At 40.7% G+C, this 16,498-nt stretch overlaps 1 long non-coding RNA gene and 1 pseudogene across 1 annotated transcript in view; one reads left to right on the top strand and one right to left on the bottom strand.

The window, feature by feature from the left end:
- LOC106510388 overlaps nucleotides 1-16,498 on the bottom strand; it is an 83,509-nt gene that overhangs the window by 20,664 nt on the left and 46,347 nt on the right. The window lies entirely within an intron of this gene.
- On the top strand, nucleotides 7,237-11,071 carry LOC110260813 (annotated as a pseudogene).

The raw sequence follows: 16,498 nt of genomic DNA, 5'->3' as shown, positions 1-16,498 counted from the left end.
GTTTCTTTAAGGCCAGATCGACAGGCGCTTTTCCTGTAGCTGTACTGCTCACAGCATTCTGATGACTATTCCACCACTTGCCCTTTAAATTTATGACTAGGAGCCACAACTGGCCCCTCCTGGCTACAGGTGATCATGTCATTTATATAAAGTTCACTCATTCTCCCACTTTCTCAACATTTTTACACCTTTTCTCTTCTTAAACCCCCAAGCCTCACCCCCCTCTTCAATCTCAACAGAGATTTTATTTCCTACGTCACTGAGAAAATTGCAGCTTCAGGAGAGAATTTCCCCAGACCCACACCATCTCACAAACCCACCAACCAGCATCATCTGTCATAAGCTCAGCTTTTCCGCCTGTTACCATAGATGAACTGTCTGAACTCTCTACAGTGCAAGTCTCTGCACTCGTGGATGGGACCCAACGTCTCTCATCTAATCAAGGACATTGCTCTAGCAATTTTCCTTTGACTCTCCCATACTAGTGCTATTTCTCTCTATTGGATCATTATTATTAGTCATCCTTGTTTATATTTCTCCCATTTAAAAATGAGCCATAGAAATTTATAGCAATCCAGGCCTTTCTCAAAAAAGAAGAAAGATCCCAAATTGACAACTTAACCCTCCACCTAAACGAATTAGAAAAAGAAGAACAAAAAAGTCCTAAAGTCAGCAGAAGGAAGGAAATTATAAAGATCAAAGAAGAAATCAATAAAATAGAGACTCAAAAAACAATAGAGAAAATTAATAAAACCAAGAGCTGGTTCTTTGAAAAGGTGAACAAAATTGACAAACCCCTGGCCAGACTCACTAAAAAGAGGAGAGAAAGAACCCAAGTAACCAAAATTATAAATGAAAAAGGAGAAATCACAACGGATACAGCAGAAATACAAAAAACCATAAGAGAATACTATGAACAACTGTATGGCAACAAGTTTGACAATCTGGAAGAAATGGACAATTTTCTAGAATCTTACAGCCTGCCAAAACTGAATCAAGCAGAAACAGACCAACTGAACAGACCGATCACTAGAAATGAAATTGAAGAGGTCATAAAATCACTCCCTACAAATAAAAGTCCAGGACCAGATGGCTTCACAGGTGAATTTTACCAAACATATAAAGAGGAATTGGTGCCCATCCTCCTTAAACTCTTTCAAAAGGTTGAAGAAGAAGGAATACTCCCAAAGACATTCTATGAGGCCACCATCACCCTCATTCCAAAACCAGACAGAGATACCACCAAAAAAGAAAACTATCGCCCAATATCATTGATGAATATAGATGCAAAAATTCTCAACAAAATCTTAGCCAACCGAATCCAACAACATATCAAAAAAATTATACACCATGACCAGGTTGGGTTCATCCCAGGTTCACAAGGATGGTTCAACATACGCAAATCAATCAGCATCATACACCACATTAACAAAAAAAAGGTCAAAAATCATATGATCATCTCAATAGATGCAGAAAAAGCATTTGACAAAGTTCAACATCCATTCATGATCAAGACCCTCGCCAAAGTGGGTATAGAGGGAACATTCCTGAATATCATCAAAGCCATTTATGATAAACCCACAGCAAATATAATCCTCAATGGGGAAAAACTGAAAGCCTTCTCACTCAAATCTGGAACAAGACAGGGATGCCCACTCTCACCACTGCTCTTCAACATAGTTTTGGAAGTCTTAGCCACAGCAATTAGACAAACAAAAGAAATAAAAGGCATCCATATAGGAAGAGAAGAGATCAAACTGTCACTGTATGCAGATGACATGATACTATACCTAGAAAACCCTAAGGACTCAACCCCAAAACTCCTTGAAATGATTAATAAATTCAGCAAAGTGGCAGGATATAAGATTAACATTCAGAAGTCAGTTGCATTTCTGTATACCAGCAATGAAACATTAGAAAAGGAATACAAAAATATGATACCTTTTAAAATTGTACCTCACAAAATCAAATACCTCGGAATACACCTGACCAAAGAGGTAAAGGACCTATATGCCGAGAACTATAAAACTTTAATCAAAGAAATCAAAGAAGATGTAAAGAAATGGAAAGATATTCCATGTTCCTGGATTGGAAAAATCAATATTGTGAAAATGGCCATACTACCCAAAGCAATCTACAGATTCAATGCAATCCCTATCAAATTACCCATGACATTGTTCACAGAACTAGAACAAACAATCCAAACATTTATATGGAACCACAAAAGACCCAGAATCGCCAAAGCAATCCTGAGAAACAAAAACCAAGCAGGAGGCATAACTCTCCCAGACTTCAAGAAATACTACAAAGCCACAGTCATCAAAACAGTGTGGTACTGGTACCAAAACAGACAGACAGACCAATGGAACAGAATCGAGAATCCGGAAATAAACCCTGACACCTATGGTCAATTAATCTTTGACAAGGGAGGCAAGAACATCAAATGGGAAAAGGAAAGTCTATTCAGCAAGCATTGCTGGGAAACCTGGACAGCTGCATGCAAAGCAATGAAACTAGAACACACCCTCACACCATGCACAAAAATAAACTCCAAATGGCTGAAAGACTTAAATATACGACAGGACACCATCAAACTCCTAGAAGAAAACATAGGCAAAACACTCTCTGACATCAACATCATGAATATTTTCTCAGGTCAGTCTTCCAAAGCAATAGAAATTAGAGCAAAAATAAACCCATGGGACCTCATCAAACTGAAAAGCTTTTGCACAGCAAAGGAAACCCAAAAGAAAACAAAAAGACAACTTACAGAATGGGAGAAAATAGTTTCAAATGATGCAACTGACAAGGGCTTAATCTCTAGAATATACAAGCAACTTATACAACTCAACAGCAAAAAAACCAATCAATCAATGGAAAAATGGGCAAAAGACCTGAATAGACATTTCTCCAAGGAAGATATACAGATGGCCAACAAACACATGAAAAAATGCTCAACATCGCTGATTATAAGAGAAATGCAAATCAAAACTACCATGAGATACCACCTCACACCAGTCAGAATGGCCATCATTAATAAATCCACAAATAACAAGTGCTGGAGGGGCTGTGGAGAAAAGGGAACCCTCCTGCACTGCTGGTGGGAATGTAAACTGGTACAGCCACTATGGAGAACAGTTTGGAGATACCTTAGAAATCTATACATAGAACTTCCATATGACCCTGCAATCCCACTCTTGGGCATCTATCCAGACAAAGCTCTACTTAAAAGAGACACATGCACCCGCATGTTCATTGCAGCCCTATTCACAATAGCCAGGACATGGAAACAACCCAAATGTCCATCCACAGATGATTGGATTCGGAAGATGTGGTATATATACACAATGGAATACTACTCAGCCATAAAAAAGGATGACATCATGCCATTTGCAGCAACATGGATGGAACTAGAGAATCTCATGCTGAGTGAAATGAGCCAGAAAGACAAAGACAAATACCATATGATATCACTTATAACTGGAATCTAATATCCAGCACAAATGAACATCTCCTCAGAAAAGAAAATCATGGACTTGGAGAAGAGACTTGTGGTTGCCTGATGGGAGGGGGAGGGAGTGGGAGGGATCGGGAGCTTGGGCTTATCAGACACAACCTAGAATAGATTTATAAGGAGATCCTGCTGAATAGCATTGAGAACTATGTCTAGATACTCATGTCGCAACAGAAGAAAGGGTGGGGAAAAAAACTGTAACTGCAATGTATACATCTAAGGATGACCTGATCCCCTTGCTGTACAGTGGGAAAATAATAATAAAAAAAAAATAAAATGTTGAAAAGTAAAAAAAAAAAATAAAAAATAAAAAATAAAAATGAGCCATAAAAACACCTCTCAACCCCTCATCAGCAGCTGCCTCTTTTCCTTTCCATTTGTGGCAAGATTCCTAGAAGGAATGGCCTATATTTACTGTCTCCAACAACTTTCCTTCTAGTCCACTTGAACCTGCTTCAATCAGTCTTTGTTGCCATTACTCCACCAAAATTGCTTTTGTCAGGTTCACCAATATTCATTACGACGGTCAAACCTGGGACCTTGACTGGTCAGTGGCTTGACCTGTCTCCCCCTCCCTAACACTCTCAAGAATACTCATACTTCATACTACCTCTCTGCTTGTTTTGTCTCAGTTTCTTTTACTATTTGTTTCTCTTCTCTTATCCTCTTTGGAGTGGCCCAGGGATCAGACTTTGAAGCTCTTCTTCATTTACATCTTGATAACCTCAAGCAGTACTATGTCTTTAAATAAAACCTGTATGTTGATGAGTCCCGTATTTTACATCTCTCCTCAACTCCAAGCTCACATACGCAGGCACCTGCCTACTCAGCATCTCCTCATGGATGTCTGACATTTCCAAAACAAATCTATTGATTTCCCCCTATTCTCTAGACTCACTCCGTTCACAGCCTTCCCTCCCTCAGTTGATGTCAACTCCAATCTCCTAGAAGCTCAGACAAAAAAACTGAAGTTATTCTTGACTTTCCCCACCATTACCTCTTATTTTATCCCCTCCTGTGATCCTCCTTACTCAAGCTGTTCTAGCTACGCTGGCTTCCTTACTGTTCTTTGAAAATGCAAGTCACATCTCTGCCATAAGGTCTTTGCTCTTTGTAGCTCTTCCCACAAATATCCTCTGGCTAACTCCCTCCCACCCTTTAAATCCTTACACAATTCTCACTTTCTTAATAAGGCTTAACCTGAATACTCTCTATAATACCGCAACTTACACACACACAGACACACCTGTCTCTTGTTCTACCTTGTCATCTTCTCATAGCAATTACTGCCTCAATAGTGTTTATTGTTTGCTATCTGTCTCCACTGTTGGAATAAGAGCCCCCCAAGGTCAGGGATCTTTCTATTGTGTTCACTTATGTATCCCAAATGTTTAGAACAATGCCTGGCACATAGTAGGCACTCAAATATTGAGTAGGCACTCAGTGTTGTTGAGTGAATGGAAGGTGATTTAAATATTCGATTCCACTGGTTTGAGGAAGGACTCTAAATCTGTTCACATCCTAATTTAAAAAAAAAAAAATGGGGTCAGGAACTGGGCCAGGTCAGAGTTTATAGATGGCGTCTACTTCGAAGGACCTAGATAGGGGAGTCTAGTCAAAGGAGAGGGAGGTATAGGGAAAGGACAAAAGACCAGCAGCACCCCCCCAGCCTTGGAGCAGTGTAAGGCTCAACTGAAGGTCCTTCGTCAGTGCTGGTTGGAGTCTGGAGAGTTCTACGTAGTCAAGATGTGAAGAAAGTCAGAAAAGTCAAGGGTTCATTTACGGACATGACTAAAGAAAGCCTTTGCTAATGATGAAATAAGCACCTTAGAACATACATACGTAGAAGACGTTAATGAGCCAAGAAATTTATAGATGCGGTGTGTATGTAGAGTGTTGTTGTTGCTCCCTATCTTTTCCTGAATGTGGTTTATATAATCCAGAAGGAAGGAAATAATATGCAAGCCCCAGCCCCAAAATGGGTTCCAAAGAGTCTCTGGTCAGGCTTGTCGGTCCAACCTCTGGGATGCTTCACCCCCTGAAGAAATGCTATGTTAGCAGCTGCCAACATTCATCACTTCTTGTATGGCTCCATTATCTTTCCAAGTACGGTCTCTGGATTACCAGAATCAGAATAGTTGGATGTTCTCTTAAAAATGTAAATTCCTCAGTCCTCCAAAGACCTATTAAGCCATGTGGCAGGGCCAGGAATCTGCCTACTAAATAAGCTCCCTAGAGAATTCCGATGCATACTAAAGTTTGAGAACTGCTATCATAAGTGAAGGGACTTACTTTACCCTAGTTTAATTTGTCTGTACTATTTCATCTTGATTCTATGTCTCATCCTTTTAATTTCACTCTCCAAAAACATAAAAAGAAAACTTTATTCTGAAAATAATCCATATTTGAGACTGATTAAGAAATCATAGATGGGAGCTCTCGTTGTGGAGCAACAGAAAGGAATCCGACTAGTAACCATGAGGTTGAGGGTTTGATCCCTGGCTTCACTCAGTGGGTTAAGGATCTGGCGTTGCCATGAGTTGTGGTGTAGGTTGCAGATGGGGCCCGGATCCTGTGTTGCTGTGGCTGTGGCATAGGCTGGCAGCTGTAGCTCTTATAGCCTGGGAACGTCCATATGCCATGAGTGTGCCCCTAAAAAGCAAAAAAAAATAAATAAAAATAAAGAAAAAAAATAAAGTCATAGATGAAACCTACTTGGTTCAACAATTTCTGTGACCCACTTTATTCTATTTCCCTTTCTTTTAGGTATGGGATAAGAATCACCAATCCATATTCTAACCAGGCATACAAATTACTCTTTTCTCCTGGTTAAGCATTTGCTGAACTTTTTAATCGGCCTGCCCCCAATTCCAGACCAATAATTCCTTCAAATTTAAGGATTACTTCTGGAGAGAATGGACAATTTCACACCAAATAGAAAAACACAGCAGAACTTAAAGCTAAAATATGAACCTAAATATCAATTAACTCAAAACCAAATCAGAGTTCCTGCTGTGGCTCAATAGGATCGGTGGCATCTTGGGAGCCCTGGGTTGTAGGTTCAATCCCCAGCCCAGTACAGTGGGTTAAGGATCCTGCTTTGCCAAAACTGTGGTTCAGGTTGAGACTGGGGCTTGGATCTGATCCCTGGTTGGGAGTTCCATATGCCACGGGGTGGCCAAAAAATGAAAAAAAAAAAAAAAAAAAGACCAAATAGTGCAAAGCAGACTATTCTATAACATCCTCCATTATTTAGAACAATGTATTCATGAACTGCAATCCTTGGCTATGCTTCCCTGTGTCTACTGACAAACATAGAAGCCAACAAATAAGAAGAGTTGACCTGGGGTTTTAAGAATTGAAATTTGAGATTTGGATCAAACCACAAGGGTATTCCAGAAAAGAGTAAGAGTCAGGGGCTTATAAAGGCAAGAGCCACGGGCCTGTTCTCTCACACAAGAAAAGAAACATTTGTCCTTAAGGGACAGGCTGTCATGAGTTATTTTAGAGTAAGGTTCTGATTTTTTTTTTTTTTTTTGTCTTTTTGCCTTTTCTAGGGCTGCTCCCGCGGCATATGGAGGTTCACAGGCTAGGGGTCGAATCGGAGCTGTAGCCGCCAGCCTACACCAGAGCCACAGCAACGCAGGATCCGAGCCGCGTCTGCAACCTACACCATAGCTCACGGCAACGCCGGATCGTTAACCCACTGAGCGAGGGCAGGGAATAATCGTGCAACCTCATGGTTCCTAGTCGGATTCGTTAACCACTGCACCACAACGGGAACTCCAGGGTCTGATATTATCTTGAGTTTCTGGAACATTGGGTAGATGTTCTGGAGGCCTGTATTAAGACAGTAAGTGGTCAAACCGTCAGATTCCATCTGCGCTGAGACATGCATAAGTCAGACTTCTTCCCTGACCTCCTGGTTCTGTTTTAGAGAGCTCTCCTGGCAATACTGACTCCATCTTGATTTTCTGTTCACACCTTGCAGACCAACCCACTGACTAAGCAGCAGCGAGGGATAGGTCATATCTAAGGAGGTTCCTCCAAAAATTATCACTAAATTTGATTTTAACAAATAATTGGATAATAGAGATATTCCAGAATATGTCTTCAAGAGAGGTGCAACAGAGGAATTTTAGGTGACAGAATCCCTATCCTTCCAACTTCTCTCTACAATAAAATGATTTCTCTTTCATGAAAGGGGCCTTCAGAGGAAGTTCATCTCTCTTATCAACGCTAAAGAGAATTCAGCAGACACTGAGATAACTCTAAACGGACCATTTTTTTGGTGTAGGATCATCTCACTTTCTAAATAATATCCTAACTACTTCTGACAATCAAGCAGATTCCAAAACCCTTTCAGAGAACAGGAAACTTTCAACACAACCTGTCTCTTCAGAACTCATTCACTTTTAGGGAAAATAGGGAAAAAAAAAAAAAACGAAAAAAAGAAGAAAAAAAAAGCTCTCTAACATTTTAGAAGGGTGTGCTAAAATGTAATTTTGGAATTTCTACTTATTCTGTATTAGTTTTTTTTAGACTTCTCAAAATAGTATTGGAAAAGTGGCTATTTGTCTAATTTTCTTGATTTTGGGTGGGGTAGTGATTACTTCGTAAATTGATTGAATCGAGCTCTTTGCCACATCTCCTTCGAGAATGACAACCACCCTCAGCAATCAGACTGTCGCCACTCCGGAAAAAGTCAACATCACTCTAAAAGGACACACCGTTATCGCGAAGGGTCCCAGAGGTACTCTGAGGAGAGACTTCAACCACATCAATGTGGAACTCAGTCTCTTTGGAAAGAAAAAGAAGAGGCTCTGGGTTGACAAATGGTGGGAAAATAGAAAGGAACTGGCTACTGTCGGCACTGTCTGTAGTCATGTACAGAATGTGATCAAGGGTATTACGCCGGGCTTCTGCTACACGATGAGGTCTGTGTGTGCTCACATTCCCATCAACATCATTATTCAGAAGAATGGTTCTCTTGTTGAAATCCGGAATTTTGGGGGGTAAAAAGTACATCCGCAGGGTTCAGATGAGGCCAGGGGTTGCTTGTTCAGTGTCTCAAAAGCCTAGAAAGATGAGTCAATTCTTGAAGGAAACAACATGGAACTTGTATGAAATTCAGCTGCTTTGATTCAGCGAGCCACAGCAGTTAAGAACAAGGATATCAGAAAAATTTTGGATGGTCATCTACGTTTCTGAAAAAGGAAAAGTTCAGCAGGCTGATGAGTAAGATCTGAGTTGTCCAGTTACGGAAACAGCAAAATGCCAGATGATTCTTCAGACTCATTTGAGATGTTTTAAGATACAATAAAAAGTCTATTGACTTAGAACTTTTTCTTAAAAATTAATTAATTAATTAATTATATCTAGACTAGAACCTTACTTACTATAGAGAGGAATCTGGAAAAGAGATTCCATCTTATATATCAAGTGGGTGAAGGGAAGCATCCATGGACAAAGGAAGCTGTCCTCTTAAGGCAGTTTCACCCACACACCAGAACTACAGCACTGCCTGCAAGCAAAGCCTTAAATCAGACTCCCACATAAGATGAGACTGAGATGGGAAACATGTCTTCCACTCCGTCCAAAAAGGCATCCAGCAGGCCCTGCCCTTTAGGGAAATGTCTTGACCTCCCTTTTGGAGAGTGGTCCTTAGGTGGATGGGGTAGAGGCAATATCCTTTCTTGCAGTGGGCAATTAGCCTGATGAAGACTCCTCATTAGTGCCACCCATCACAGGTGAGACATCAAGAGAGGGCTGTCTATTGGAGAGACGTGGCACCCTAAGCAGAGCAGAGACACCTCTCAGTGAGCTCCACAAGCACTAATCCCACATCTGATCGGGAGTAAAGCTGGACTATGTGTGTGAGCACATGCGATACCTGATCTTCCAGGATTCCCCGCATGACCCAAGGACAAATGGCTTGTCTAGGAGAACGTATGAGGAGGTATGAACGTGGCTTTGGACTCAAACTAACTTGGTTGGAATCCTGCCTCTACCATATACAAGTGACTTTGAGTAGGTTAATCTTGCTCAGTCTCAGTTTCCTTGACCACAAAATGGGAATAATCATAGCCATCTCATAGAATGATTGTGAGGAAGAAACCGTTCAGCACATGATAAATGGCTTTGCAAGTAAGCCCAGAATCCTGGTTACCAACTGTCATGATGGTGATCTTGCTTGTGGGCCCAGAGTCCATGTTTCCCCTGAGTTTGCAGCCAAAACAGGTGAGAAAACCCTACTCAGCCAGCACAAAATCACTGTTTATACCAGACTGGAGGCCAGTATAAAAGCTCAAAGAATGTTGTAGTTCGAATCCAAATGCAACCCTCGCTCTTCTGAATCCCCAAAGGGGGTACTCAAGGTGGAGCTGTCACAGAGAGTTTGTGACTAGATCACTGTAGAAAAGCCAAGCAAACTACGTGCTCTAAAAAGGAGTTCTTTTCACAAGAGTAGCAGTTGGCAGAGACTGCTGCCCTCAAGAGTCAAAGCAGGGTGGATTCTCACCAGGGAAGTGTGCCCTTGGCACAGGCTCCTGGCAGAGGGCATAGAATGTTTTGCCATGACGTCAGAGCTGTGGGCGGCTGAGCCACGTAAGCAGGGTCAGCAGGGCCAAAGCTCATGGGTAGAAATGAATGGCAGAGGAAGTGGAAGAAGACCAGTTCCTAAGAAGGATGAAAAATCACATGTACAGTGGGACAGCTGTTTCCTCCAGTGTCTGAGATCATCGTCAGATTCAATCTTTTTTTGTAATAAAATATCACCTCTATTAATGTGCAGATTCCAGGGTGAGATAATCTGGAAAAGCACTAGATGCTGCATAAACGGTCCCTGACATAAAACTAGAAATTACGTATATGGTAATTAGTTTGCTGTACTAAAACCATGAGCCCCAACACGTCCGTCTTGTACCTCATGGCATTAGGCACTTGAGCTATTTTATTGTATTAGCTGTCTTTGGCAGCTGCCCAGTAATACCTAGAGTCAGTCCCTTGCCCCCCAGCCCCGCCTGCTACCATGAAGCCTGTTAAACAAACTTCTTGAGCAATAAGGTCAGGAACAGTGCAACCTTCCTCACCTTCAATCAACCTTTCCTTAATTGGGCAATTAATTTGCCTACGTGTGGTCCTGACAAAAGAGAAATGCCGTTTTGGTTTTCTCAAAGCATGCCATCAAGACTGCAATTCACTCATCTGAGTTCCTGCTTCTTAGTTACACACATAAGACACCAAAGAAACAGGCGCGCCTAGATGTACATATTCTTCATACTTCATCTTTCCTGTATTTTCAGCAAGCCGAGGTTTAAAACCATCAGCTTAAATGAGAACACTCTCACTCAATGGTTAAATGTTACCCTTTTATTGACCCCGAGGTCATTCAGATTTGAGACTGAAACAACAGCCGGAAATGCTCTGTGAGTGATTATATCTGCACAAATACATCTTTTATTTAAAAGAATATTTATTCAGTCATAAAAAAGAATGAAACTGTGCCATCTGCAGCCACATAGATGGACTTAGAGATTACCATAAAAGTTAGTCAGAGAAAGACAAATATCATATGAAATCACTTACATGCGGAATCTAAAAAATGATGCAGATACACCTATCTACAAAGCAGAAATGGACTCACAGACATAGAAAACAAACTTATGGTTATCAAAGAGGAGAGGGGGAGTTCCCGTTGTGGCGCAGTGGTTAACGAATCCGACTAGGAACCATGAGGTTGCGGGTTCGGTCCCTGCCCTTGCTCAGTGGGTTAACGATCCGGCGTTGCCGTGAGCTATGGGTAGGTTGCAGACGCGGCTCGGATCCCGAGTTGCTGTGGCTCTGGCGTAGGCCGGTGGCTACAGCTCCGATTAGACCCCTAGCCTGGGAACCTCCATATGCCACGGGAGCGGCCCAAAGAAATAGCAAAAAGACAAAAAAAAAAAAAAAAAAGAGGAGAGGAGAGAGGGATAGATTAGGAGTTTGGGATTAACAGATACATGCAACCATATATAAAACAGATAAACAACCGGGGTTTATTGTATAGCACAGGCAACTATATTCAATATCTTGTAATAACCTATAAAGGAAAAGAACCTGAAAAAGTATACTAGATACAGATATATATATAGATGTATAGATGTCTGAATCACTTCCCTGTATACCTGAAACTAACACAACACTGTACATCAACTATACGTAAATAAAAATGAAAAAAGAATATTGAATCCAAGTTAGACATTCTTGGTAAAGTGTTCTGAATAATTAACTACACAAGCATATTTAGAATGGAGAGCATTCGCTCACCTTTTTGTTGCCACATAGTAGGTTCTCTCTACATATCTGAAGTGCATTTGCAGATTGAAAATTTATAGACTATTCCATGGCCTAGGGGGCAGTGATTCTCAAATATCCATGTGTATGTTGACCCAGGATCTGATTTTCATTGGTCAGGGGAAAATAATGAGAAAATTAAGGACATTATAGTGAGTTTTCCATATATTTAAAATTATTCCATTTAAAGGGCTGAACTTTACATTTTTTTGGTCTTCTATGTGTTTTCATACTTTCTTTATTTTTACTTGTATTTGTCCATGAAATGCACATTCTGGGAACCACTGCTAGAGTGTCATAGAAATATGAGAGCCTGAAGTTGAAAACTGGCTGAGCTCACTACATTATATTGTGCAGGTCACAGAAAAGCTGACGGCTTTGGGTCAATAACAATCTGGCTGATCTAGTGGAAAAGAGCCCCAGATGGTGTTCAGTCTCTCACCCTTCCTCTGGTCCCGTTAAATCCGCTTTTTCCCCAACTCTTGACCATCACAAGCTGCCTCCATTTTAAAATATGGGAAACCTGGAACCACACTCATCCTTTATTTGAACCTAAGAAGAGCGAGTGAGTGTTGGGGAAACCATACTGGATCTTGCATCATAGAATAATCCCCAAAAGATAAAAACGGAAGGAGACAAACATTCTCACCTCTCTAAAATCAACAATGAGCACCTACATAAGAGGTGCATAAGCAGGAGGCACCATTTTGATTCAGCTAGATGATTTCACACTGGCGAAGAAAACATTTTGGCAAAGAATTATTTCAACCCAGAGGCGAAACACAGAATTCCAATTTTAGCTAGGCCATCTGTTATAACCTACATGAAAGTGCATTGGAAGTCAATCCCTCTACCAATTGCATTGTGATATTATCTATACTCATTGGACCTGTTAACATTAAGCCTCAAATTGAGCACCTGTAACTGCAGCACATCTTGCATTCCCTGAAGGAAAGAAGAGCACGAGAATCCTCGGAGGAGAAAGGTTCTGGTGGGGACTGGGTCTGGGACTACAGCCCACATGGTTTTCAAATCATTTGAAATAGTCATGGTTCTTCCCAGTTTTACATCATTGGGGGGGGGAAGAACCCTACAAAATCCTCCCTTTATAGGAGATATTTTCAGATTGAGATTTTAGATAACTCCAAGTTCTTTTACACAGAGGACAAGATACATATAAAACTGTCACTTTGATGAAGTCCTGGGGAAAAGTTAATACAATTTTATAATCCTATCTACTATCCCTTATCCGTTCTCCCCCAGAACCAATTATCTGCTCTAGTTAAATGGGAACCTTCACAGTGATTCTTTTGGCTAGGTTTTATACCATAAGGAAAGCAGGGTTTCTGGATATGACACACACAAAATCTTGGTGCTAGGAATTCTAAGGAACTGAAAGCAGAGATTATAAACAGAAGTCTGGGGCAAGAGCTTGTGGCAACCTCCTCTTCCTCATTCTTATGGTTTTCTAACTGATAAAAATTTCTTCTATAATTGCTCTTCAAAGAAAATTAGTTTGCCTCTGTGTAGACATCTCATTCTTTGTGTGTGTGTGTGTGTGTGTGTGTGTTTGTGTCTGTCTGTCTGTCTGTCTGTCTGCCATCTCTTGGGCCGCTCTCGTGGCATATGGAGGTTCCCAGGCTAGGAGTTGAATCGGAGCTGTAGCCACCAGCCTACACCACAGCCATAGCAATGCAGGATCCGAGCCGCGTCTGCGACCTGTGCCACAGCTCACGGCAACGACGACGGATCTTTAACCCACTGAGCAAGGCTGGGGATCGAACCCACAACCTCATGGTTCCTAGTCGGATTCATTAACCACTGTGCCACGACGGGAACTCCTAGACATCTCATTCTAATGAAAAACTCCTTGTCTATTCCAAAGCAGAATTTTGCTTGGACTCTGAGAGTGAAGTGTGGTGTTTATTCTCTTCTTTCCCCTTAGAACTCTGCTGCTAACCAGGAGCTTGTTCTTTCATAGCTGCTTCTTCTGCGAGACTCTTGGCCTTGATGTTCCCATGTACCACCAGTTTGACACCCTTCTATAAAACTCAAGATTCGATGCTCCTGGGGACCACTTCACATTGTCAGAGATCTGCCTTATTTTTGACATGTCTCAGGTAATGAATTTTCTCTGAACTCTTGGAATCTGCTTTTCTCAGGCTTCATGTGTATTTTATCCATGCCCCACAATCCCTTATTTGATAATCTAAACCTTGAGATAACCGCTTTTTCACAAGGATCCTGATGTATCACCTTAATAAATAGGTTCCTTCTTTCTGCTCAGAAATCAGGACAGGGTGGCCTTCAGAGCCGCTCAAGAGATTAAACTATGGAGCAGTGAAGTAAAAAGTACACCATATTCTTTCTAATTCTGTAATATCATGCCTTAGTCTTGGTTTTATAATCTACAGTAAGAAAACATCATCTATTTCTTCCATCTGGCTGGTAATTCTTTGGTCTTCTGCCACAATGATTTTCTATTCCTGTTTCTTTTGATTTGATGCTCACCAAATGTTTTTCATTGTGCTCTACCCTAAAATTCAATGTTATTCAACAAATACTTACTGTCTAGTGTGTGTAAAGTACTACTTTCTGGAAAAAAACAAAAAACAAAAAACCTCCATGTAGATATATCACTTCCCAACATACCTCTGACTTTTCACCACTTCACCTAGGTTCTCTTTTGAACCAGATATGCATCTCAATCTGCTCAAAGAAGAGAAGTGAATATACTTTTCTCTTCTTCTTTTTTTTTTTCTGTCTTTTTGTCTTTTGAGGGCCACACCTGCAGCATATGGAGGTTCCCAGGCTAGGGGTCTAACTGGAGCTGTAGCCGCCGGCCTACGCCAGAGCCACAGCAATGTGGGATCTGAGCCGTGTCTGCAAAGTACACCACAGCTCACGGCAGTGCTGAACCCACTGAGCAAGGCCAGGGACCGAACCCGCAACCTCATTGTTCCTAGTCGGATTCGTTTCTGCTGTGCCACGATGGGAACTCCACTTTTTTCTTTTTTTGTTAATCAGTTTTGCCTCTTAGGAAGCTCAGAAATTCTGACCAAAAAGGGATGGAATGTGTACCATCAATATGGCCACAATGCATGAGCAACTGCGTTATTTTTTTTTTAATTTGGGTATAAAATTATAAGGGTTGTCTACAATCAAAGCTTTCTTTAAATGTACTGACATATAACACATGTCATATATTATAAATGCAATTATAAATATATACACTTAATATATAATATAAATAATACATATTTTTATTGGCACACAGTTGATTTACAGTATTGTGCCACTTTCTGCTATATAGCAAAATGACCCAGGCATACATATATAATCATTCTTTTTCTCATCTCTTCCATCATGTTCTATCCCAAGAGACTGGATATAATTCTCTGTGCTATACAATAAGATTGCAGCATCCTTTCTGTGATACTGCTGCCAAAAATGCTTTACTTGAATCTAATCATGAGGAAACATCAGATAAACCCAAACTAGGAAATACTCTAAAAACTAATTGGCCCATAATCATCAAGAGTGTCAAGGTCATGAGAGTCGAGGAAAGACTGAGGAATACTCTTCCCAATTGAAGGCCACAACTAAATGCAACACACAATCTTGAATTGGTTCCTATAGTTATAAAAAACATTATTGGGACAAGAGGTAAAGTCAGTCCTAATTTAAACTTCTAAAAGTTTCTGAGAATTAGATGGAAGTAATAATGTACTGGTGTTAATTTCTTGATTTTGATGGATGTATTGTAGTTCTGCAGAAGAATATCCATGTTTGTAGGAATTACTTTCTTAAATATTTGTGAGTAAAGGGGCATCATGTTGGCAATTTAAGCCCAAATTGGAGGTGGTGGTGGAGTTATTTGTATTATTCTTGCAAAAAAAAAAAAAAAAGTAATATCTGATGTTGAATAAGTGACTCATTAAAGAGCCACATCATTGTTAATCAATGACATCTCTTAGAGGTACAGGATGTTAATAGCCATGCAATATGTTTTTGATCCTAGCCTATGGGCATGGTGATATCAAATAATCACCATTTACCAACATGGCTGGCCCCGTTGGTAGCCTACAAAACTGTCATTCCTTCTTCCCATTCTTTATTGCTAATAGAATCCAATTTCATTGAGATTTGGATATCTGGGTCCTTTCTACCTCCAGGAGGTGAATTTTTATTGATCTAAGCCAATCCTGGTTTAGGCATGAGCATGTGCTGTACATGGCTAAAAATACAAGATACATGAAAGCAGGTCTGCTGGGGTTGGGGTAGTGGTCCTTCAGGGAAAGATTTTCCTTACAAATAACTCAAGGAATGAAATGACTCTTCTTCTATTTAATGAGGCACACCTAGGTTATAGCAGTTGTCCTGCAATCAGGAGGAGATAAGCCTAAGTGATCTCGGAGAGACAGCAGTGAGTGATGGCTTGAAGTGAGATCTTAATTCTCTGCTCAGGAATTGAACCTGGGCAGGCCCAAGAAGCCTAGCCACTAGACAGGAGAGAGGCTGAAAGTAGAATTGCCCTGATTCTTGCTCCCTGTTGAAAGGAAGAATGTTTTAAGGAGGCGACGATTGTAAAAACAGGTATAAAGTTTATACCTGTACCGGTTTATACAGTATACCAGGTGGGAGAGCACA

The sequence above is a fragment of the Sus scrofa genome, chromosome 5 (genome assembly GCF_000003025.6).
Source record: "Sus scrofa isolate TJ Tabasco breed Duroc chromosome 5, Sscrofa11.1, whole genome shotgun sequence".
In the NCBI taxonomy this organism is placed as follows: Eukaryota; Metazoa; Chordata; class Mammalia; order Artiodactyla; family Suidae; genus Sus; species Sus scrofa.
Note: the sequence above shows the minus strand (reverse complement) of the source record. Positions and strands in the feature narration are given on the sequence as shown.